The sequence below is a fragment of the Otolemur garnettii genome, unplaced genomic scaffold (assembly GCF_000181295.1).
Source record: "Otolemur garnettii isolate 467f Iridium unplaced genomic scaffold, OtoGar3 scaffold00168, whole genome shotgun sequence".
Lineage (NCBI taxonomy): Eukaryota > Metazoa > Chordata > Mammalia > Primates > Galagidae > Otolemur > Otolemur garnettii.
This window is the reverse complement of record NW_003852563.1, coordinates 2702525-2729800: the sequence shown is the minus strand read 5'-3', so window position 1 is coordinate 2729800 and position 27276 is coordinate 2702525. Positions and strand designations below refer to the sequence as shown.

The 27276-nt window shown below is 36.7% G+C and overlaps 1 protein-coding gene across 1 annotated transcript in view; it reads right to left on the bottom strand.

Moving 5' to 3' along the window:
* The window catches only part of USH2A (usherin), a 775219-nt gene that overhangs the window by 720928 nt on the left and 27015 nt on the right, over nucleotides 1-27276 (bottom strand). The gene's annotated exons all lie outside the window — the stretch shown is intronic.

Genomic DNA, 27276 nt, shown 5'->3' with positions numbered 1-27276 from the left:
GGGGCTATGTAAAACCGATCTTTTCACTAAGGAATTTGCAATCTGTAATAAAAATAGAGATATTTAAAATATTTCAAATGCAAGGTGGTAAATGCAACAAACAAACATAGAGTCTTCAGGGACAAAGATGGGCGACAGAGAAATTGGAAGTCTCCAGTGATACTTCCCCTTTGCTCTCCTTCTCACTACAGAAGAGTTACTCAAATGGGTGGTCTGACTTCTGTTGGCCATTTTCTCTTTCCCATTCTACCTGTAACACAGCCTGATTAGTAGTTTATGTTCTGTTACTTAAAAATCTACCTCAAATTACAAGAAATGTATAAGAACCGTACAAAATTTTTTTTAATGAGCCACCTGAGGTTAACATAATGACCTGTTACTCCTAAATACTAGAGCATATATTTGCTACCTAAAGAAAAATTCTCCTACATAAGTATAACAGAAACTCAGGAAATTCCCATTGATGTGTCACTGCCTTCTTATCCTCAGATGTCATTCAAGTTTTGCCAATTGTCTCAAAAATGTTCTTTCCAGAGCACAAACCCAGTCCAGAATCGCATGTTGCAGTCGCATGACTGTTAAGTCTCCTTTCATCCAGAACAGTCCCTTAATCTTTCCTTGATGCTCACGATCTTAACACTGGGAAGACTAGAGCCCAGCTAAGGTGTAGATTGCCTCAGTCTGGGTCTGTCTAGTGTTTCCTCACCACATTCAGGTGATACTGTGCTCTTACCACAGCTTCGACATGCATTTCTATACATTCCATTAGTAATGATGTTAACTTTAATCATTTCCAGTACAGTGGTTTTTTCTGGGTATCTCCACTGTAGGAGTATAATTTTCCCCTTAATAACTAACATTTTGTGAGCCAGATGATTGGAGACTGTATAAATATCTTGTTACTGACTAAACTTTTAATATTTGCATATATTTATTTTTATCTGTATAGACTCATGAATCTCCATTTTTTTCCAGTGGGATATGATACATTACTCTTAATATATACTTCAATGCACAAGCCTTTCCTTGTTTGGACAGTGGAGGCCCCAGAAAGCTGTATTCTGTGCCATACTGACATGTCTCGATAATTCTTGAGTACCTTCTTGCAGTATGACATAGGATATTCTATGCTCAGTTTGTGCTTCCACATCTAATCCCTGGAATCAGCCATTTCTCCAAGTAATCTTGGCTCTTTTAGTGATAAACAGTATTTAGAAACAAAGCTCAGACTTAAGTACATGCATGTTATTTGGGGGTTACTGCTCCTAGGCCCTCCCTCTCCCTCACAGTGGAGAGAGAAAATATGGTACGTATATATATGTTACATGACATAAAAAGATTTACACATTTACTTCTATATGATTTCTATAGACAGTTGAACCTTGAATAATGTGGGGATTAGGTGTATTTACTTTCCCATATAGTCAAAAATCCACATACAGTTTTGACTTCACACAAACTTAAACTAATAGCTTACTATTGACCTGAAGCCTTATCAAAAAGAGAGACAGTGTATAACACATATTTTACATGTTATATACATATAATATCCTGTATTCTTACAATAAAGCAAACTAGAAAAAAGAAAATATTATTAAAGTCTTAGGAAAGGGAAAATATATTTTCTATTCATTAAATGAGAGTAGATCAGTAGAGCTGGGCAGCAGAACTGTGCTGGGCCATAAATGAAAGTGGATCATTATAAAGATCTTTGTCTTCATCATCTTCGCCCTGCAGAGGAGGAGGAGGAGAAAGAAGAAGAGTTGCTCTAGTCATCTCATGAGTGGCAGAGGTGGATGGGAGGCAGGAGAGGCAGACACACTTGATGTAACTTTTACTGAAATATGTGCATGTGAGTAGATCTGAATAGTGCACACCTGTGTTGCTCAAGGTCAATGTATAAACTATGTAGGTATGAATATATATATATACACACACACACATATATATATATCTTTATGCACACATACACAAATGAAGTGAGATTATACCAGTAACATCAATTTTAATCTAACCCTCAATTCATTCTAGTCTTCTCCCCTTCCATATTTGTAACTTCCTTCTCCAAAAGGAAGAAACCTGGCTCCCATTATCCTCAATATATATACATATTCAATTAATTCTCTATACCTAACCAATCGTTAGTTGTCAGGCTCCCACCAAGAGACCTCTTCATTCACTCAGGTCTTTACACCTGTGTCCAGCTGCTACTTCCATGAAACCTCTCCTCCTCCCACTCAAGCCCTGAGACCTCAACAGTTAGCATTCTTTCTCATCCCGGGCCCTATGATTTCCATGACCATAAAAGCAAATGGTAGTTTTCCAGTTTTCATCTTATCCAAATCATCAGCAGCATTTGACAGAGATAATCATTCCCTCCTCAACACACTTTTGCATTTGGCTTCCAACACATCAAACTCTCTTAATTTCCCTCTTACTTTTCAAGTTGTTCTCCTCAGTCTCTTTTGCTGAATCTTCTTTTCTTGGATCTGAAATGCCCTAGGGTTCAGTCTTTGCACGTCATTTCTTTTCTGCTTATACACAGTTTCCTTGATACCATCTGATCTCACGGCTTTAACTATCACCCTAAGTTGATTACTCCCAAAGACTATCCCCCAACATAGTCTTCTAGTTTAGACCCCTTTATCTATCTTTCTATTCAGCACCTCTTCTCAGAAGTCTATTAGGAATTTTAAACATAAATGCTCCAAACTAGAGACCTACTTTTATCCCCCCAAACCTGCTTCTTCCATAGCCTTTCCACCTTGGAACATTGCAACTCTATTTTTCCAGTGTTCAGGCCAAAATCTTTGGAGTCTTTCTCATCTCTTCCCTTACTCTTATGCCTCACATTCATATCACCAGCAAACCCAGAGCTCCTACTTTCAAAATACATCCAGAATCCACTCACTGTGCACCAATTTCTTGCTACAACCTGGTGCAAGACTCCACCACCTCTCCCCTAGATTTTGGAAGTGGCCTCCTAACTAGCCTCGCTGATTTGCTCTTTACTTTTCTTCTTGGGCTGCTTCTTTTAAGACAGCGGTCCAAGGATTCTTGCTGAAATGAGGTCAGATCATGTCACACCTTTGCAAAAAGATCTCCTGTGAGTTCTTACTCCTTTACCCATCGGCTGCAGAATGGATGCATTAGCAGGCTTGAAAACAATGTTCATCTCTGCGAACAACTCTATCAGAGCACCTGGGCAAGCAGGTACTTTGTCATAAACAGTCATATTTTAAAAGGAATCTTTTTGTTTGAGCAGAATGTCTTATCATTCATTGAGCTTCAGTTACTCAGTAAACTGTGATACAATAGTATCAATAGTACACTATCATCCAGATATTGTTGTTACATTGATAGAACACAGACAGTATAGATTTAGCATAATTTTTAAGGGCCCTAAGATTTCCAGAATTGTAAATGAACATTTACACTGTTCGTCAAGTTCTCTCTAGCTAGGAAAGTCAAATGGCCTCTTCTTCCAACAGAAGATTATTTTGAGTATATTGCAAACCTGCTGTTTCGTGTAGCCACCTTCATCAATGAACTCAGCTAAATCAGCTGAATAACTTGCTGCAGCGCCTACATTAGCACCTGCTGCTTCACCTTGCACTTCTATTTTATACATACTGCTTTTCTCTTAAAACCTCAAGAACCTACTGCTGCTAGCTTCAGACTCTTCTTCACCTTCCTCATCTCTCCCAGCCTTCATAGAGTTGAAGATCTAGGACCTTGCTCTGGGTTATTAGGCTTTTGCTAAAGAAAATGTGGCTGGTATGATCTTTTATTTAGATCACTAAAACTTTCTCCATCTCAGCAATGAGGCTGTCTCACTTCACATCACTTGTGTGTTCACTGGAGTAGCACTTTTAATTTCCTTCAAAAATCTTTCATTTGCAATCAGAACTTGGGTACAAGAAGCCTAGATTTCTCCCTATCTCAGCTTTCAATATGCCTTCCCCATTGAGCTTTTGATTTCAAGCGAGACATAGGCGATTCTTCCTTCTATTTGCACACTTAGAGACCATTTTAGAGCTATGAATTGGTCTAATTTCAATATTACTGGATATAAGGGAATAGGGAACCCCAAGGAAAGGGAGAGAGAGAGGGCAGCCTGTTAGGCAAGTCATCATAACACACAGCATGTATTAAGTTTGCCATTTGAAGTGGGCATGATTTGTGTCTCCCCAAAACTATGACAATGATAACAAAGATCACTGATTACTGATCACCATAACAGCTAGAATAATAATGAAAAAGTTTGAAATATTGTGAAAATTACCAGAATGTAACAGAGACACAAAATAAGCGTGTGCTGTTGGAAAAATAGCATCAACAGACTTGCTAGAAGCAGAGTGGCCACAAACCTTCAATTTACAGAAAAAACACATTATCTATGAAGCACAATAAAGCAAAACACAATAAAATGAGGAATGCCTATAATTAGCAACTAATAGACACTCATTTACTCTTCATCCAATCAACAAAGCTTCATCTAAACCAACTGTTGAAGGATTAATAGGATTTATCCAAGTGTGCAAACGGCAGAAAGTGAGAAATAGTAAGTTGTAGGAAAAGTGAAAAACACAAGAAGAAAATGTAAAGATGGTTAAGTTACTCTGAGCTTCTACTGAAGCTAAATATTCTCTATGCTTTTAAATATTCTTCTAACAAAATAAATATTTTTAACATGTTGAATTTCAAATCACTTTTCCCCAAATCATTCCATTGTTTTTTTTTAAATCTCTTTGAATAATAGTGATAAAATTACAGTATGATGAAAATGGTAGACAATTATGTTTATACTTCCAGGTAGGAAGCCAAAGCCTTGCCAAGAGATGTGAACTCAGTACTGACCCCAAGTCAGAAGGTTCATCAATCAAGCCCTCAACATGCAGACAGATATATAGAAAATCATTTCTTTGTACATTCCAAAAACTACACTTCACACTAGTACTCAGTTAATGTCTTAAAGCTCCTAAGCAGTAATTTCTAAGTAGAAATAGAGTCCTCCACGTAAGCAAAGCAGAAGGTAATGCTCATTTCTGCTATGCAGGAGTGGCATCTGCTAGAATCTTAAACTGGGAGGGATATCCCTTTATAACAAGTGAATTAATTTTATATTCTTAACATGCATGCTTTTCAATAGTACATATCATCCTTCCATTTTGTGCCCTCTTTGATTTTTATAGCCCCAATAGACAGTAGTAAGAAAATATTTCATAAAATACCTCTCATAAACCAAATGAAGAAGAGTCATTTCAATCCAAAGAAAACACATGAACCTCTTTAAACTCCTTCAGAGAACTTCGTCATGAAATCTAATAAAAATTCCTTTATTTTAACAAACATTCTAGAATTGAGAACAAGGTCTTCATAGTGATCTTTGTTTACAGGTGATCCTTTCTGCCCTAAAGCTGGTAAGATGGTAACTGTCTAAGCAGTTTCGCTCAATCAATAATGGGAAATAACATATATTTAACTTTGTTGGCACAAAAAAATGATGATAGAAAATCATCATTCCCTTAATGTAAGGGTACATCAGCCCCAAACATAAAAGTAGGCATTTAGGGTTCAAATACAGAATAGTCAGCAAGTCATATTCTTTTACCTCTATCACAATCACAAAAATAAAATGATATTGTGTCACCAAATTGGACAAAATAAATGCATGCTTTTATCATCTGAAATTTTTAAATTGGCAATTGGGTTGCTAGATTTCAGTGGTGCTTTTGAAAATAACTTTTTTTTTGTCTTTTTGTAATTCATATTGCACTGTAATCCAGTGCAATTCTTACATATTTATTTCCAAGCCTTATTCTCCCAGGTAAGTAGCAGCTGTCAAAAATAAACAAATAAAAAAAAAAAACCCTAGAAATTTGGAAAGGCTCCGTGTTTAGGATAGTTCTTTCTTTGCAAAGCCTGGATCAGCTTTTCTCCCCTAAATTGACATGCCTCAGAAGGGGAGGTCCAGTGTAAAAATATGGAGGGGGAAACATTTTCCTGTGGATTTCACTCATTAAAAAAGAAAATTAATGAGCTTACAATTGTCTTCATCTCTTTAGAAGGAGCAAATCAAGAATAAGGGGGACATTAAATGGTGAAGTAATCAAAAGGTAGGGTAAGAATGACTGAAGTTGTAATATCTCATATAAAAGCACCAGCATAGTACCCATTGTCTCTCATATAATATTCAGAACATTTCACAGATGCTTCATATCCCCATTTAATTATAGCACTAGTAAATTAGCATAGCTTCCCATCCCTGTAAATATAACTGAGCAGTAGTTTCCCATACTTCCTACAAATTCACCTTTGAATTATAATTTGTAAGTACTCAATTTAGGTTGAGATCACAGGACTTCTGATATTTTTCTAGCAGAAGATATGGGGATAAAGAGATGTAGGATTAGCTGAGTGTTGACTGTCATTCAGAGCTCAGTGTACTTACTGAAACCCCAGAGAGACCCTAAATACACACACTGACATAGGTAGTCACTCTGAAACTTTGTCATATTATCCTACTTTAATTCTTCAGATACTACTTTTCTCTCGGTATAATGCCTGGTCATTTTTCTTAAAAATTACCCACCCCTGAAGATGTGAACATGCATACACAGACACTCGGACACTCACAAACTAGAACTATGGGCTCTATTTAATTCACTGCATTAGTCCAAACACCTAGAACAAAGCCATTTTCATTAAAAGATACATTTCTTCGGGCAAATTTAACATAATGTTTTGTATGTTTTTTATAATTTTTTCTCCTTCCATTCTCTCTGTTTTCATATTCTAAAACTTCTGTTACATGAGCATTGGCTCCACCTGTAAATATGTCTCTATTCACTGTGGACTAGATATGATAATTATGGGGCCAGAAAAAGTGTGCAATGCAACTCATTTTCTTGGCATGGGGACTGCACATCCCGATTCATCCACCTTCTTCCTCGTGGCTTCTGTGCTCCAAACTGAGGTCAAATGTCTCCACTGCCTGATACCCAGTGATGGGAAAGTGCATGAGAATCCGACCCAGGCTGTCACTCCAAGTGCTGTTTGCACTTCACACTGCTGTGGCATTTGCACCCACGAGTACCCTGCCCATGGAGTCTGCTTTGTGCTTGCAGCCCCACAACTCAGTGGTGTCCTCTGCCACATTTCCCTCCTGTGCATAGTCTAGGCTATGGTTTCCTTTGTCCATCTAATTTCTTCTGCCTTCTACTTTTCTGGTTCCTAAAAACAAATTTCACTGTATGTATATTCTTTTCCATACCTCATGGTAGTAGCATTTTTGATCAGCTGCTAATGTCTAATCAGACTAAAACTGTAAATCCCTTTCTCCAGTGAAAACTAGAAAAAAATCTGATAACCCTAAGAAATCATTATAGGTACTGCCTAAGTACCTTATTCATAACGTGCTTGAAATCTCTCAAAATTTCACTTTACCATTAGGTTTTCACACTAACAGGAATCAGTGTCTAAGTCACTTATACCATCAGACCAGCTGGATGACAGCAAGTTGTCAACAGATTTCCCAAGGATTTCTCTGAGGAACTAAAGACGTACAAGAGGGAGAAAGTGTCATTCCGTCTGAATCCAACCATTACACCAATTGACCTGAAAGCTAGAAAGGTTCTATTTCTCTAAGGAAAATAAAACAATTGAAAAGCTTCAGTATCCAATCAAACAAATTACATTTATATCCTTCCCCAGAGGGCTGCACCACTTAGGCTGTAAGCAGAGTTTAGAAGGAATATATATTTTAATGGGCAAGCTTATCATAGGCGAACCCAATGGAAGGGGAAAAGAATAAAACTGAAATTATTGAACCAAGGAGCTTTGTATGTGTAAAAACCCAAACTTACTGGAAATAACATTTCATGTGGACTTGAATTCAAGCACTGTCATTAAAAACTGGATATTTATTGACTTCAGGGGAAAACTGATAAGGAATTCCAGTTTTATTTTAGGTTTTTATTAATGATCTACAAGAAGGAATCTGTTAATGAAATCTGCAGACAGATGACATTAAATTGATAGGTACTGCCCAAGTCACTGAGAAATAGCATAAAAGAAAATGCAAGAGGTTCGATATTAGTAAAGAACTAGTAATGGAATTCATTCTAGTTAAATGCAAGGTCATTCAGAACACACATTTGAAATAATATCTCTTTCCAAGAAGCTTAAAATGGCTCTGAGTGCTGCTGTCACTACCTCCTATTTATTGGAAAGCAACACTGTTATAAGCACCAGAACACAGTGCCAGGATCATGAAAAATCAAAAAGACCAGAAATACCAAATACAGAAGAAAAATGTTCTAGGGAATGTGAAAGGAGGCCTGTGTGTGTACATCTTTACTTGATAGGAAAAGTTAAGAAAATGTGTGTCCTTTTAAAGGAAATTCCAGTTATCTTCTGGGCTATAAGAGTTCAGAGAAGGCTGAGTGTGAATGCATATGTGTAGAGAAAAGAATAGCATTGAACTCTGTGTGAGATAAAATATAGGAGAGAAAACAGAATCTCTAGTTTAGCCAGTTTCTTTTTTTTTTTTTTAACTAGAAAAAAAAAAAAGAGAGCACTGAGCTATATAACCAGGAAAAGATGACCAAGTAATCACCAATCACGGAAAAAAGAATTTTTTCAGGATAAAGAAAGAGGATATATTATAGAATTTAGCAAAGTTATAAATGTCCACTCACCATTTAGAAAATATCTTGGATTTTCCTTCTATCACCTACCACTTTTTCTCAACATCGTCATCTCTTACCAAAGTCACTCAACCTTTCAGTTCCATAACTACTGATATTGAACACCCACTATGCAAGAGGTATTTTGCTATGTTGAGATTTATAAATGAATATATTATTTGCCATCCATAAATTCAAAAATCTACTTATAACACAATCTTCCTGTATAATGTCATATAACCAATAAGAGAAAATGTTGCCGTAGGTGCAGAGAGCAGAAAAGGAGAGAGGGAGTTAGAGTGATTTTTTTAAAGGCAGTTGTATTTGTGCCAGTCATTGAGACATGTGTACAAAGAAATTCATTGAATAAAGACAAGAAAGAGCTTGCATGAAGACTGCAAAGGCCCTGGTTTGGGAACGTGGTTACAGCTCCAGGTACATAGAAGGACACTGGGGCAATAGACATACAGTCTGACAAATTTTGAAGGCTCACAAAAATGTGGCTAAGAGGAGAATTTATTCTCTGGAGTATAAGTAATGGTGATTACAGTGTTTATTTAAACAGAGGAAGAATGTATTCATATTTGTACTGAAGCAAGAAAATAATTTTCACTGTGAAGGTTGTTATGAAGACAGAGTAACCAAAAATACTAGGGAAAAAATGGAAAAGGAAGAATTACAAATGTATTAAAATACATAAAGTAAGGCCAGGTATGGTGGCTCAGGTCTATAATCCTAGCACTCTGGGAGGCTGAGGCAGGTGGATTTCTTGAGCTCAGGAGTTCAAGACCAGCCTGAGCAAGAACAAGATTCCATCTCTACTAAAAATAGAAAAACTAACTGGTATGATAGCAGGAACCTCCCAGCTACTGGGGAGGCAAGAGTTTGAGGTTTCTGTGAGCTATGCCATGGCACTCTACTTAGGGCATCAAAGTAAAACTATATCAAAAAAAAAGAAAAGAATGTAAAGTAGAAGTTTATTCAAAACTTAATGAGTTGTCTTTGATTTATTGTAAGTACATCCTACTTGTCTGTAATGAGCATGTAATGCTTTTATAATAGGAAAAAAATTCATTTTCTTAAAGCTGTGGTTCTCTAATGACAAATTTTCTAAATTGTAGCATAACAGGTAACTTAGAGGTCCTACATATTATTAATATGTAAAATGTGCTAAATAATGGTTATCAATTTATTAGAGAAAGAATTTATGAAGAGCACCAAAGGAATCACAGCTACAACAAAAAATAAATGGGATCTGATAATATTAAAAGTTTCTGCACAGCTAAGAACACAAATAATGGAGTAAATAGACAACCTATAATGGGAGAAAATACAGTAGAACCTCTGTAAGTTGACCACCAAGGGACTGTAACAAGCTGGTCAACATACAGAACTAGGTTTACCATATTCATATGTACCTGTGATGCATGTCCAGTCTATGAAAATTAGGTCAATCTAGAAAGTGGTCAACGTAGGGGGTTGTCAACTAGGGAAGTTCTATTGTATTTGCATGCTGTATTTCTGATAAAGAGCTGATAACTGGAATCTAAATAGACTAAGTAAATCAGCAAGAAAAATATCAAACAACCCCATTAAGAAGTGGGCAAAAGATATGAATAGGAAATTTTCAAAGGAAGATAATCTAATGGCTAACAAACACATGAAAAAATGTTCAACATCTCTAATCATTAGGGAAACACAAATCAAAACAGGAAATATCAAACTCCAATGATAATGGCCTTTATCAAAAAGTCCCAAAACAACAGATGCTGCCATGGGTACAGAGAGAAAAAAACACTTATACAGTGCTAGTGGGACTGCAAACTACTACAACCTCTATGGAAAGCAGTATGGAGATGCCACAAAGAATGAAAAGTAGTCCTACCATTTGACCCAGCAATCTCACTACTAGGTATTTACCTAAAGGGAAAAAAGATATTTTGTCAGAAGCCACTTGCAGTTGAATGTTTATAACAGCACAATTTGTAATTGCAAAGATGTGGAAACAACCCACGTGCCCATCAGTACATGAATTAATAAAATGTGGCATATGTATACCATGATGTACTACTCAGCTGTAGATAATAGTGATCCAATAGCATTAGTAACAATCTAGATGGAACCAGAGACCATTCTTCTAAGTGAAGTATCACAAGACTGGAAAAACCACCACTATATGTTCTCAATACTAAATTGGGACTAATCAGTCAACCCGTACATGCATATATGGAGGTAAAACTCAATGGAATCAATTAGGTAGGAAGAGGGAAGAAAAAGTAGGTTAACTTAGACCTAACAGGTGCAATACACATATTGCAGGTGAAGGGCACACTTATAACTGAGACTTAAAATGTTTAAAACTTTAGAGAATCATCTTTACTGCTCCTCTAATCTCCAAATTAGTAACGAAATTAAGCTTTCCCATTATTTTACCTCACAAATTGTTTTTTCTTTCAATTTTCTTGTGCTACATGTTCAATAAATTGCTTCTCCTTTACAAGTTGTCTCTTGGTATATGTGAGGAATTGGTAGCCATACACCAGCATAATCCAAAACCAAGGCACACTTAAAGCTTGCAGTCAGCCTGGTGGTATCCATGGACACAAAAAGTTGGCCCTCTCTAAAGGTGGGTTTCCCATCTTGCATATTCTCCATCAGTGTTTGGCTGAAAAAATTCTCCCTGTAGGTGAACCAGTGCAGTTCAACCCTTCATTGTTCAATGGTCACTCGTATTCTTACAGGAGCTTCCAAATGAACTGTTCTATTTTTGATTCTGTTCCAGTACTGGATGATGTCATCAATCATTCACTCATTCATTCATTCAAAAAGTATTTACTGAGAATTGACCATATCCAGACAGGATGCAAAGGCCTGAGGGAAACAAAAATAAATAAGGTAAAATTCATGACCTAAAGTTCTGTGGTCTGGTGAGGGACACATTAAAACCACCGATAATTTCTCAGAAAGACTGAGTGCATCTCCACTCAGATTTTGAAATGTGGAAAAGCTTCCTGAAGAATTTGATGTCAGTGAGTTAAAGAAAAAGTAGGATTAAAAACTAAATAAATAGTAGATGAGAGTATTCTTGGTAAAGAATCCATGCAGTTGTACAGGTGTAAGAAAGATGGTCACATATTGAGACTAGATAGCTCAGTGTGACTGGAATGAAAGATCCAGCAGGAGTTCTTTATAGGGCATGGGCTCTGCGATTGTCAGAGCTAAGCCATTAGGAGTCTTCATTCCAGGGCAGGGCCTGTAGCTCAGTGGGTAGGGTGCCAGCCCCATATACCGAAGGTAGAGGGTTCAAACCCAGTCCTGGGCCAAACTGCAACAAAAAAATAACCGGGCATTATGGTGGGCACCTATAGTCCCAGCTACTCGGGAGGCTGAGGCAAGAGAATCACTTAAGTCCAAGAGTTGGAGGTTGCTGTGAGCTGTGTGATGCCATGGCTCTCTACCAATGATGATAAAGTAAGACTGTCTCTACCAAAAAAAAAAGGCTCTTCATTCCAAAGGAAGAAATCTTAAACTTTAGAATAATAACACTAAAATTTTAGGGCCAGGAGCAGTGGCTCATGACTTAAATCCCAGCACTCTAGAAAGCCAAGGTAGGTGAATTGCCTCAGCTCAGGAGTTCGAGACCAACCTGAGCTAGAGTGAGATCATCTCTAAAAACAGCCAGGCATTATGGGCGGCATCTATAGTCCAAGCTACTTGGGAGGCTGAGACCTCCCAAGAGGATCACTTGAGCCCAAAAGCTTGAGGTTGCTGTGACACCATGGCAATCTCCCGAGGGTAACACAATGAGAGTATCTTTAAAAAAAAAAAAACGTAAACTTAGAAAGCTTACTGACAGCATTGCAAATGCTCATTGTGGAACTATAAATTCCAGAAATTACAGATTTTGTAATTATGAGTATAAAAATGGTAGTAATACTATGAGTCAAAGTTATGAATACAGCTTCCCAGGAAGATTGTGCAATGAAAGGTGCATAGTGTTAAGTAAAGAACCAGGAAGAGACCAAAACCAAGAGCCTCAGGGGAAGGAGAAAAGGCCTTGAGAGAGAGACAAGGTAATTGGAATAAGTTGCTGAGTTACAGTTAGGGCCTATTCCTCAAGTTAGAGCATGTACAACTTGTCCTATATCTCATACATAAAAGGAAAAAAGAATCATACTGGTCACTAATCTTATGGGATAGAAGATGGAAGAAAACAATAATGAAGATATAAAGTACAAGACATAATAAAGACCAACATTGTGTTATAAAAAGATGACCTGAATATTCAGCTAAGAAAAGCTGACAACTATATTCTCAAGAAAACAAAGATTAATTAACACCAAGATATATGCTGGTAGTCCTGGGATTTTAAGGATAAAGAAAGAAACCTATAAGAATCCCACCAAAAAAAACCAGGTCACCCAAGTGAAAAATAATTCTCAAGCTTGTCTCAGATTTCTTTTCAGAAACACGATTCAGTGTATTAAAAGCTCAGAAACAAAAGGGTATATGAAAACAATTTCATCATCATCCAAGTCATTGTCCAGGGAAGCAGGCGTTAGAAAGATCTGCTCAGCTCTGCAAGGATTCAGAAGGCACATTACCAGCCATGTTCCTTTTCAGAAATGGAAATACTCTCACCAAATAGAAGACTCAGTTCCAATTAAGAAATCAGAGATTTCTTACTATTATAAAAGAGTATCAGTGAGTACTGAATCCATTTAAACACCATAACTTTGTAAACAGTTTAAAATGCAATTATAATGCTTAAAATAGAAAAATATCATTTTAATGAAATCATTTTGCTATAATATACTGAGATAGGAATCCCTATTTATTCCAGCAAAAACTGGAATGTGGAAAGAGAATTTTAAAATCAAAGATATTGTAACTCCCTTACTTTCTTATCAGACTTACTATGACACTTCTTACATAAAATTTATGAATTGAGAAATACAGAATTAAAGTAGTTTAAGTAAATCTTAAAATAATTACTAGTATAAATAAAACCTAATTTAATACCCTTCAAATTACTATACAAATACTTTCATTTAAAATAAGAAAGAATGAACAATGAACAGGTATTACTCAAAAGAAAAAAGTACATACAGCCAGCCTACAGGTCTAGGGAAGATAAGTTTTGCATGAGAAAAGATAAGAAATGCAAAATGAAACAAGAATATACTAATACTATTTTCCCTATCAGATTAGTGAAAATAAAAAGTATAATTTCCTGCATTGAAAAAAATTTAAGGAATAAACACTCCAATTGCTTTGTCGCAAATTTTTCCAGGTCCTGAAACTTTTGATAGGAGTCCACCTAGTCAAAACACTTTCTAAAGGCAATAAATCAATATGAACAACAACAAAAAAATTATGCACACCCTTTGAATCAACAGCTGCACCTCTGGAATTTACCCTAAGGCTATACTGAGGGTCTAGTTCCATCTGGAAATCATTAATTTATAGTGGCCTCAATCTATACACCTGTTTATTTTTCTTCAGTGTCATTCTGCAGTTTATAAGTAGTAAATAGGATTTGAGAAGGCAATCAGGTGCATAATTTGAGAATGAGTACTTAGAGACAATAGAAGGATAAAGAAAAATGAAAGGAAAGACCGTGGTTAAAATACCACTAAAGCCATATTCCTTCTGACCTAGGCTAGAAGTGAAGGAAGTGGACCTAGAGGGACCCAACAGATTCAAAGTCAAGGGCTTAACCTGGTGTGTAGCCTATAGTTACCATTTAGGGTGGATGTATCATCAGAAAGAAGGCTTTCAGTGTGGCTGAGAAGGGTAGCAAAGAGATGAAAAAGAGAAGATAACATAGTCACTGATCAAAACGTGATGATGCCGGGAAAGACTATAAGTTGCTGGAAATTTTTTCATTGCATTGGCAGAGGGTCATGTCCAAGATGTCAGTGGTTGCAAAAAGAAATGAGGGGGGTCTTAAAGAAAAGTATATATCTAGTTAATATAAACTTTAAAGGTAATGTTTTTATCCAATGCATGACGGGAGAAAAAGAAGAATGCAATCTCTACACCTCTATTGGCTCCCAGCAGGCAGGTGCGTGAGGAGTAGATGAGTGAGTACCCTTCTATCGGAAGGCCAGGAAAAGGGCACCTACAGGGAAAGAATCGATGTTTACATAAGGCCGGACTTCAAAAAACTGTTGACAAAGCGTCTGCAAATGTACAGAAGGTGGCATGTTTACAAACTACTATAGAATAAAAATGTTGCCCCAGTGTGGAAGAAGAAATTAAATAAATGAAAGAGAAATAAAGGTAGTGGAATGTGGGAGGAGACATCTAACTTCAGGATGTAGGATGACAACAAGGATAACAGCTTTACTGGAGACTGCGGAGGAGCTGCTGCACAATCCAGCTGGAATTCTGGGGTGAGAGTGGCTCTGGAGGGAAGCTGCTTCTAACTCTAAAATAAGCAAAAGACTGTTTCATTCAGATCCCTTCTTTAATTTCTATTTGTTGAACATTGGTTACCCTATTGTCAACTTCTTCAGGTTTCTATCACCTGACACTAAAATTCCTTCTGGTTTTCATCTAATTGTGATATTGCGTTAAACCTACTCAAGGCAAACTGGACCAGTTACTCCTTGCCAGTCTTCATCCATATTCTAACCTCTGTGCCTTTCTCCATCCTGATCCTGAACCTGGAATTCTTCTCTCCCCCTGTCTGCCCCCTGAGATCTTAAGGCCTAGGATAAACTCTACATAACGCATGAAGCACCACCACAATCAGAAGAAATTACAACTTATTCTCAGCAACTTATACGTATGACATCGTTCTCTAAATGTTACAGTCACTAGCGTTTATGTCTCATCTCTTCAACTAAATTCCTTTGGACTGAGATTCTATTTAACTCTTCTCACTTCTAAAACCTCTACACAGTGTCTTATAGTGGTAAATTAGAAAAATTAAATTGCATAGCAATTGTAAATAACACAGAAGTCATCAAAAAGAATAGTAACCCCCAACTTTGTTCGTATTATTCCAGCTTTATGGGAAGAGCTTAAACACCAATTCTACCACTTAACTGCTCCGGCTCTGAGAATACTGTCATGGAACAACTTAAAAATTCTAATAGAACATAAAATTGTTTTTGAAGTACAACAAAATGAATTCCTTTTAAGAACATGATTACTTTGTACAAAGCAGAAAACAATACAAAACCTGAAAGACCCAGAATGTGTAAATTTTATACTTCCATGTAGGTAATAGGATCATAAAAGACAAAAACAAAAAAAAAATGAGTATCAGAAATACTCATAAAACTAATAAAGAATTGGTTACAAGGAAAACAGTCAAAGTTTTATCACTCCAATACCTACACTTGGTTTTCCTAAGCTACGAAGGAATAGGACTCAACAATGATTGCATTTTGGCAAAAACAACAAACTATGAAATTCATCGGCAATGTAGTTTCTGTCTTCCACTTTGACAATTTAGTCTGATGTAGCTGAGTGGATGAAAAAAAAGTCTTCAATGTAGATGCGATTTTACTGTCTGGAATGTTCCATGCAAGTTCAGTTATGCAAGCCCTAAATATTGTTACTTTCAGACAAATTTCTTTAGATGCTGAAGATTTTGTAATTATTTACATGAGAACTTTGGGTACAGAAATTGTCTGAATATAGTTCAAAGTTTCCCGGTGGACCGAAATATTTTACAAACTAATGAGGTAGATATTGACAGCGCAGTGTCTTCAGTAGGCAAACACAGAATCTATTAAGTACTCAATAATACCCTTACAGATCCTCAAACGTTAAAATCTATTTTATAGCAACACTTCCAAAATGTGTCAGAGGGTTTTTAATCCCCTATGCCACCAGAGACAGAAATAAAGGACCTTATTTTAACATTTAACCTGAAAGGACATCTCCATCTGCCCTCCCTCCCTCTCCTCTTCCCCCATTATTACACTATCTGAATTAGCTATGAGGCCAAATTCTGGTGTGGGAATTCTACTCAAATATCTAGTTGAATAGCATCAGGCTCTCCTGACCCTCCGACCTTCTCTTTTGTCCGAACCTCCCGAGAATGAAGCATGTGTCACACGCTAACTAGCTTCCCCTTGACTAGCATTACTGGAGAGGAGAAAAGCATCCTCACCCAGGACTACTCTACCATGAGCCAGTTACCTGGCTATTTAAAGTTAAAAGTGACAGACTTTTGTAAATTTAACTCAGGGAGTTTAATTATAACCATTATTTTCTCAAAAAGAAAATCTAATTTTCATGTACAGCAAGGTGCCCAAAATGTGTCTCCAAATTGAGAAGGCAATGAAAGATGGCGAGAGATATATGTTTTCCATAAATTGAACTGGTTTTACCCGTCTCCCTTCCCAGGTGTTTGCACTAAAGCAATACTGAAGCATCTTCTCCCAAAGGATTTTCTTTTTTTTTTGCTGGAAACCCATTAATTATGCTGGTTTTGGTGATGCTGCTTTCGGGCTGTGGCTGCTCATAACCCACTGACTTTGTTGTTTTGTTGTTTGGTAGGTTTTCTTTCTTTCTTTCTTTTTTTTTTTTTTGGTAAGGAAAAATTTCTGCATTTAAGACATTACTTAGAATACAAATTGCAAACAAAGAAATTCCAAGTGATTTAAGAATCAGAGGATCAATTTTTTTTTTTTATTGTGAACTTAGGGAACGAGAAAAACATCATCACTTTTAACCTAAAAGCCACTTTCTACACATGTCATGAAGCATTTGCACAAGGCCTTGTTCTCCGTCAGACGAAAATGCAAATGTCATGTTAACAGAGAGAAAAATCAAAGAATGACATCAGAGACAAGCCAGCGCTCTGATTTATCCACATACCACTCCACAGTCCAGCAGCCACTTCTAAGCTGCTGACACCACTCCCCTCGCCCCCGCCAAGGAAGCTCCTGCTGCTTTTGCTATGAGGAATTCCTGCCTTTGTAACTTATTGCCCAAGTCTTTCCTGGACACCCCACTAGGGATTCTTCCAACATTGAAAGGGACATGAAATCTGCCACATTTAAAGGCAAATCAATTTTAATTTTATATGACAAATTTTCACGAAGCTACATCCGTTGGCAGCGTGAGAAACAAAATATTAATAGTGGCAGAGGCCGAATAAAACAATTAAAAGATCTGAAATAACCCATTTCTGGAACATCTAAGTGGAAAGAGGAAAAGGTTTATGGATGAAATTGACTACTTTATAACTGTATGATTCAATATAAAAAATCTGTAAATGCTAAGTCTCCCACCGCTACCAATTCCCATATATGGGACAATAATGTTGGAACCAAAAAACTTTTTTTTTTTTTTTTTCAAAACAAAGCATGGACTAAAATCCTGTGGCTGCTGTTGAAGCAGTGAAGAAATACTACCACTGGTTTATCACCGCAGGCCCCGTGCTGAGTTCTGAAACTCCGCTGTTCCTTATAGTGTAGAAAAATGACGAATCACTTTTTAAGGGAAATGAGGAAATGAGTCCTTCTATGGTAGGAGTGTTGGTCCAGTCTGGCCTAATATGCTTCCGTCAAAGGAATATAACTGTCCATATTTAACCACTTACAGAGCATTTTTAAGAGATAAGTCTACTAAACAGGATTTTTCTAACTATAATAGAAACCATCTTTAATTTTTCATCTTGAGTCATATCTAAGTTGGAGCAAATTCTTAACCTGAGAATCATTAACCAACTTTCTTCCCTCCACTTATACACATATCTTTAATTTCTAAAGGAGATATACATGGTATGAAGTTTTACAGCTAACAGAAAGTAAATATATACCTTAAATAATTAGCCTATTTTCTTCAGTACAAATATCACATCAAAAAAAACAAAACAGGGCAGTGCCTGTGGTTCAAAAGGGTAGGGCGCCAGCCCCCTATGCTGGAGGTGGCGGGTTCAAACCCAGCCTCGGCCAAAAAACAAAACACAAACAAATATCAATCACATCTAATGAGGAAAGTATGCTATTTCTAAGTACATGGCAATCTTGCCTCAAACCCATTTTTATTAACCAAGAACAGATTTTCTCTACAGTATTTCATCAGAACCATTGGAGATAATTTAGTTTTTGTTTTTAAATATAGCCAAGCATTTCTACTAATGTGAGGGTATCAAGTGGACAAAATAATAGTGACTTACATTTACATCTTGCTTCTGACCTGTCAGTACATTTACTAGCTGTCAGTAAAAGAGAAAAACAAAAAAATAAAAAAACTTGACTGTCAGTTTTAAAAAGAGTAAGAAAGAGAAACTGTGCCAGTAAATGTAGAGAAAATATTTTGGAAAAATATTTTACCTACTTCAGCATGAGTTTTTCTCCTGCGTGAAATGTATAACTACATAATTTGAACTGTTTGATGTTTTAAAATCATAGATTCTAGAAAAGATGGAAATGCATGAGTAAGACGTGTTTGCTTTAAAATCACGATTTCTGAGCTGGGTTTAGGCTGATGCAAACACAACTGCCATTCACCTAGTCAAACAGAGGGATTGCAAAGCCTCACAGCGCTATTTGTAGAGAACACGAGACTTAGGCTCAGATTATTACATCTATGTGTCCTTTAAATTTCTCAACCAGCATCTTTAATGACTTGAACCTAACTGAAAGTTGAGAATATAAGACTGTAATAGTGAACAAATCCACACCATAATTGCACCTGTTCCTGAACAGAAAATGTCAAGTCTTCCTTATTTTCCTAATCTAAATGTTTTGAAATGGCACCAATTTTTAAAATTGTACAGCGAATTAGGATATACACCTACTGTTAAATTAAAACATTTTAGAATGTATTATTTAAATTACACTCATTTTAGAAGTCTAAACATTCTTGAAATGCATAATTTTATAGCTAAACTTTGAAGAGAATTGATGGCTCTAAAGAACTAAGATAAAAGAATAAAAATACAGCAAATAAATAGGGACATACTTTCTCCGCGTTCATAATCACATGCCACATTTTGAAGCTTTTAAGTTTATTAAGTGGTGAGAATTCTCCCAGCACTTGGGCATCTTCCTGCATTACGGGGTTGCAATTGCTCATCAAGGAGACTCTTTCAGATTAATCACTATTCACTGGATTTAATGAAATTACAACTGGAAGAAGGCAAGTTATTTTTGCTAAAATAATGAAATTGAATCATTACAGCATTCTGTCCAGAGATAACCAGTGGACTGACGAGAACATCAGCTGTGAATATATTTAAATATAGATTTACTCACGCAGTATTAGGGAAGGTAAAAACAGGATATGAAATAAACATTAGGCATCAACTCTAAGCTCACTGTCAAGAGTACGCCCAAGCTTCTAACCACAGAGTTCAGCTGAAGGTAACTATCTGTCAAATGTAATCTGTGCGAGTGAATATGCTTAAGCTGGTGCTATGAATCAACCAAAATTGCTTTGGTCTTATTGACATTCAATTGCAAGAAGTTGCAGCTCATCCAGTCCAATAGACAGTCTGACAACACCAAGAGTGCTTCCAGTGACAGAAAGCTTTAAATATAGATGCAACTATCATCAAAATACACATGGAACTAAACTTTATGATCCTTCATGGCATCTTTTGAAATTGGTCAGTCAGTCATCAACCGGTCCTAGATGCCCCAAGATCTCATCACATTGCTGTAATGTCTGCCAGGTTGCTCAGTTAACAAACCGTTATTAATCTTAAAAAAAATAATAATGAATATAGACTTGATTGACAGGTCAAGTCCTCCTGGATTAGTACAGGAGTTTCCGTTGCATTGTGCTTAACCCCCTTCTTCGCTTTGCAGATCCGTCTTTCATTTTTTCTTCCATTTGAGATTTGCCCCTAGTACATCTTAATAAATAATAACCAGGGATCCATGAAAAAAAATCCAGAGGGTCAATTTTAAGCAATGCCTTGCAGATATTTTTTGACATGTATTGAGTTTGCATAAGCACTGCATTTTACCAACAAGAGAAATAAGGTGAGTGAGGCTAAATGACTTGCTTGGAGTTGTTTCCCCTTGGGCATTGTGACCTCTAAGTAGATTCTGCCGGCGCCCATATGATTTTGTTCCAGGTCTTAATTCTATATTGAACAAACTTTCCATCCATTCGGCCTTTGTCTGTATATATTTCCATCTAAGATAAATGTGTTGAGTTCCAAGCTGCTTGTGATGCTCTGCTTGCTTCTGTTAAATAGCCTCAACCAGTCCGTGCCTCAGTAGTCCCACCTGTACCTTCTTCATAGGGTAGTTCATAAAATGACGTATGTAAAACCCTGGCCTCAGTTAGGAACCAACAGACACAGATAGGGAGGGGGATACTTTAATTTTTAACATGTTATATTCGTACTTTTATATCCCTCTGAGAGCTTATAATCCCAGAAAAATTGTACTGTTATGGACAAATCTTCAAAGATTTGTACTGTAAGGACAAATACAAAAAACATTCTACATTATTAAAGGAAATCAGGCCGGCAATTTCCTGAACTCCAATACCAGTCCCTTCTTTAGCAGAGTCTTTGGTCTTCTCAGCGAATCTCTATTACTTCCCTCAGACATTGAACATGAAGCTATGTGAAAATAAACTATGACACAACATTTAAAAAAGTGAGAAGACAAAATTATGTATATACAAGGTTGTATTATGGTTAGAACTAAATAAGATATACATATTTAAAAATGCAAGGGATTATATTAATACTAGAGAAAATTATTGGAAAGAATTAATCATGTTTATCTTTTCTTTCTTATTTTCTAAATATTTGAAAATGTTGGTTTAAAAACTATTTTTAAAAAATTACATTTAATTCAAAAATTATTTTCTAAAAATGTAGACCCAATGGTACACACACATTTCTTTCTTATTTCTGTTTTTGTTCTTGTATAGCTTCTTGAGGACAAATACTATGGCATTACTATATTCAGTAACCTCAAGGACTCTTAAAAATTGTTGTGTATTTTCTGCTTGACTATTGTTGGTATATGGAAAGGCTACAGATTTATGAGTGTTGATTTTGTAACCTGAGATGCTGCTGCATTCCTTGATCATTTTGAAGAGTTTTGTAGTAGAATCCCTTGGGTTTTCCAGATATACAATCATATCATCTGCGAAGAGTGAAAGTTTGATCTCTTCTGACCCTATATGGATACCATTGATCACCTTTTCTTGCCTAGTTGCGATGGCTAAGATTTCCAATACAATGTTAAAAAGCAGTGGGAACACTTCTACATTGCTGGTGGGAATACAAACTAATACATTCCTTTTGGAAAGATGTTTGGAGAACACTTAGAGATCTAAAAATATACCTGCCATTCGATCCTACAATTCCTCTACTAGGTATACATCCAGAAGACCAAAAATCACATTATAAAAAGATATATGTGCCAGAATGTTTATGCCCAATTCATAATTGCTAAGTCATGGAAGAAGTCCAAGTGCCCATTGACCCATGAATGGATCAATAAATTGTGATATGTACACCATGGAATATTATGCAGCCTTAAAGAGAGATGAAGACTTTACCTCTTACATGTTTACATAGATGGAGCTGGAACATATTCCTCTTAGCAAAGTATCTCAAGAGAGGAAGAAAAAGTATCCGAAGTACTCAGTCTTACTATGAAACCAATTTATAGCTTTCATAAGAAAGCTTGGGCCAATTATAGCCCAAGAAGAAGGGGAAAGGAGAAAGGGGGGATGGGTGGAGGGAGAGTAATTGGTGGGACCATACCTATGGTGCATCTTACAAGGGTACATGTGAAATTTACTAGGTGTAGAATATAAATGTCTTAATAACTAAGAAAATGCCATGAAGGCTATGTTAACCAGTTTGATGAAAGCATTTTAAATTGTATGTAAAACCAGCACAATGTACCCCATGATTGCATTAATGTACACAGCTATGATTTAATTAAAAAAATTGTGTACACAATATGTTTTAGCTTCATTAATGAAAATAAAATGTCTTAAGCAAAGTGACTTGACTTGTTTTCTAGGAAAATGGTCATGAAAACTTCTTTTCATCTTTTGACATCTGTTAACAGAAAGAACCTTGGCTGACCCTGACTTCACGCACGGTATTGCACTAAGCCCAGGTGCACTTGCTCAATCAAGTCTGCACTACAGGGTCACTGAAGAAAAGTGACCCAAAACAACCTTCCTCCATGTGGTGAGAACACAACTTCGTTAGTAACTTTTCATATAGTTTTTAAATTTATTGTTTTCTACCAAATATGTAAATTGAAAATTTAACCAAGGGAGTTTCAAAAGTACTAAAAAGAATATGTAAAAAAAGGTAAACATTAAATAAGGCATACAAATAATTGGCACTCTAGGAGCTTCCGGTGAGCACACACTACACAGAATGTGTATCTCAGGTTTTAGTTGTTCCAGATGTTTTGCATCCCTGGTTGTTTCCCATGTTACATTGTATTATTTATGAATTGATTATTTTTTCTTTTTTTTCTGAGAGAGTCTCACCATGTCACCCTGGCTAGAGTACCGTGGTGTCATCATAGCTCACATCAACCTCAAACTCTTAGTCTCAGTGGATCCTCTTGCTTCAGCCTCCAAAATATCTGGGACTATAGGCATGCACCACCACACCTGGCTATTTCTTTTCTATTTTTTAGAGACAGGGTCTCACTCTTGCTCAGGCTGGTCTGGAACTCCTGAGTTCAAGCAATCCACCCACCTTAGACCCCCAGAGTGCTAGGATTTCTGGTGTGAGCCACCACGCCTGGCCCTCTTTATGAATTTAAAACAATCTTAAGGCACTTGATTTTTTTTAACTTTCTATTATAATATAGAAAATAACAATCATTAAAATTATTAATGGATGAAAAATAATGTTTGTAAAACACTGAAAATGAAAAGCATTATATAGCTCCTTAACACTTTACTCCACTTCAGTCTATCTTACCCTGCCAATCACAAATAAAAAATACAAAAAACACCTGAGTGTGCTAAAAAGTAAAACGAATAGCTGTGGAGGGAACCAAACCAGCAGAATTGAAAACTTCTGGATCTATAAAAGACACCATTGAAAGAAAGTAAAGATAAGCCACAAACTGGGAGAATATTTGCTGAACAGATGTCTGACCATGGACTCATGCACAGAACACACAAAGAACCACTGAAATAAAAGGGACAACATGGGTTTGTGAAATGCAAAGATTTGATCAAACACTTCACAAAAGAAAATAAATATTGTATTTTGCTTTATAAAATGCACACACAACTTTTTTTGGTGAAAACTTCTAGGAAAAAAAAATCTTTTGCTTTAATTGTTTTATTTGAATTTTTATTTAAATTGAGGTACTTTTTTGTATTATAAAGGAATTTTAGCATTTTTTAACATATTACAAGAAAATTTATATAAGAAACAATTACAATATCTAAGAACAGACTCAAGGTATGAGAAGCTTTATGTACTGGTAACAAATTTATGATATTTTTGCATCATAGAAGGCCTAACACTCTTCCTCACCATCAATGTCAGAAGTACTACCTTCTTCAATGTCTTCCTTACCCGTGTCTGCTAAAGAGTCATTTTCATCATCCTGGTAAATTTCATCATCCTCAGGATTTTTTCTTTTTGTTTTGTTTTGTTTTTTTAAACACAGTCTTATTCCATTCCCTGGGTAGAGTGCCATAGTGTCACAGCTCGTAGCCACCTCAGACTCCCAGGCTCAAGCAATCCTCTTGCCTCAGCCTTCCAAGTAGCTGGGACTACAGGTGCCCACCATATCACCCAGCTAATTTTTTTATTTTTAGCAGAGATGGTGTCTCATTCTGGAGTGCTAGGATTACAGACATGAGTCACCACACCTGGTCCTCAGTTTCACCCACAACATCGCTGATGCTGCATTTTTTAAACAACTTCACAGGCACTTCCCTCTTGACAGTGTTCCATGATCTTAGGATCCAATCACAAACTTGGGCAATGGATGTTTTCTTGATTCTGCCTGTGGGTATTAAATCATCACCAGCTGACTGCAGTCATGAATTCTACTTTCTTTTTTAGGGCCTTAAAGGGCTGTTTACTGACACATGAAATGACTGTAGTTGGCTGATTAGTCCAAAAGGTGTCACAGCAAATTAGGTTTTAAAGTCTGCTGCGATAGTTTTTGCACTTTATGCAACATGGGCTTTGAAGTAATCAAAACCAAGCAAAGCTGTTTGTTTGTTTGTTTGTTTAAGTAATCCTATAGGCCTTCTTGACTATACTTTGTCAAACCAAATTTCTACATTTTCTTCACCCATCTATCCTTTTTTATGCATGTGGACAATAACTCCCTTGGAACCTTCAGAAATTTGTTTGTTTTTTGAGACAGAGTCTCATTCTGTTACCCAGAATAGAGTGCCATAGTGTCAGCCTATCTCAGAGAATCCCCAACTCATAGGCTCAAACAATCCTCCTTCCTCAGCCTCCCAAGTCTGGCCTCAACACCCAGCTAATTTTTCAATTCTCAGTAGAGACCGGATCTCACTCTTGCTCAGGCTGATCTAAAAGTCCTGAGATCAATCCTCCCTTCTTGGCCTTCCAGAGTACTAGAATTACAGGCATGAGCCTGGCCTTGGAAATGTTTTTCTTTTAAAGATGATCATAGGTCATAGGTTTGTCCCTTCTGCACAATGCCCTAGAACAACAGTGAAATGTGTTTTATCCCATCCACTACCCTTTAACAGCCACAGTCTTTTACTTGACATCCACAGTTCTGTTGGATGGCACATTCACTGTGAGTGGGCCTTCATTCATACGAGCAATTTGCAACACCTCAAGTTGTTGGTCTTTCAAAGTTTGATAACATAAGAATGAAATTCCAAAACTCGATTCTCAGAGGCTGCTGGAAGTTTGGGGGCAAGTTTCGTTCATGTCCTCACACTCAAACTTTCTCTCTTCAGACAGATAAAACACCACTTAGGTGTCCCTGCGTATCATCAGTGTGTCTCATACAATCCTTTTACCTCTTCCTGTATCGTCTTGGTCAAAACAGAGATCCCAGTTTGACGCTGCTCCGGGATCCATCTTCATCTCTGGCCACTTCGGAGGATTCCCTCCCTTTGCTCCTCTGTGTGGCATCTGAGGAAGCCTCTCTTCCTGCTGCCGCCACAATCTGATGAGGCTCTCGGTGGCAGGAGGTCTGAAGTGTCTCTCAGAGCTCTGCTTTCATACTCTTTAGTTTATTTAATACCTATTAGCTTAAAACTTGCAAGGCACAAAAACCTTTTCAACATTTTCCAAGGGATTTCCCAAATAATCTTTATAAAAATATCAGCAAGATTGCTAGTTCCTGCCTAAAGTGTGTGAGGAGAAACATGTGACTCTTCATTGGCTGAAAATGCTTTCATTGCAAGCTCATCAGAAGTTCAACAAAAGTGATTACCTTATTCCAGGGTATTTATTTTGCATACAGTTATTGTTATTGCTTCTTATTGTTATAGTTTCAATGAATAATCAAAAATAAGAGAATTAAAAACATTATATAGATAAAAATTATTACTACCCTTATGTAACATGCATCTTTATTTTCCCTCAAAACTTTGGGCAAAAATGTGTGCTTTATACAAGGCACAATATGTTACTTGGAAGGCAAATAAGAACCTGAAAAGATCCTCAATCCTCATCATCAATCATCAGGGAAATGCACATTAAAACCATGATGAAATACCACTAAACACCTATCAGAAGAAAGGCCAAATAAATACCTTGACCATATCAAATGCTATCAAGTACCCACAGTCTTTCATTTCAGGGAGAGAAGGCAAAATGGTACAACTACTACAAAAATTTTGGCAACTTGCAGTAAAATTTCAACATACACCTAGTATATGACCCGGCAATCCTACTCCTAAATATTTATTCATAAAAAGGCTCAAATATTGATGGGGGCAGGGAGAAAGATGGGAATGTCTATAAAAGGACAATCTAAGGCAGTGGTTCTCAACCTTCCTAATGCCTCAACTCTTTAATACAGTCCCTCATGTTGTGGTGACCCCCCCAACCATAAAACTATTTTTGTTGTACTTCATAACTATAATTTTACTACTGTTATGAACCATAATGTAAATATCTGATATGTAGGATGGTCTTAGGCGACCCCTGTGAACGGGTCGTTTGACCCCCACAGGGGTTGCGACCCACAGGTTGAGAACCGCTGGAAGGGAACATCTGGAGGTTACAGAACTCTTACATATGTTGCTTGGATAGTGGTAACATAATAACACACATTTCCCAAAACTAACAAAATTGTACACAAAAAGTACAGTGTATTTTATGTACATCATTTTTTAATTTAAAAAGTTTTTAAAGACAGAAAGCATCATACAAATAATTTGATTTGTCCTTTCAAACTCTTCACAAAAATGAATGATCCACAGAATTTTCATAGAAATGTCCCCTACAAATGTCTCTCCATTGTCACTTTGGCAGATGGTTTCTATCAACTGGTCCAGACATTTTTAACTCTAATCATCTAATCTCATAGCCAAAGACTATGTCACCCCAAACACTTTGAAACTTCTGCAAGACAGTTGTCCTTTCAAATCGATGAGGTGCTGAACTCCTTATCTTCCCATATAACCAAGACTATTTTTTCTCCCA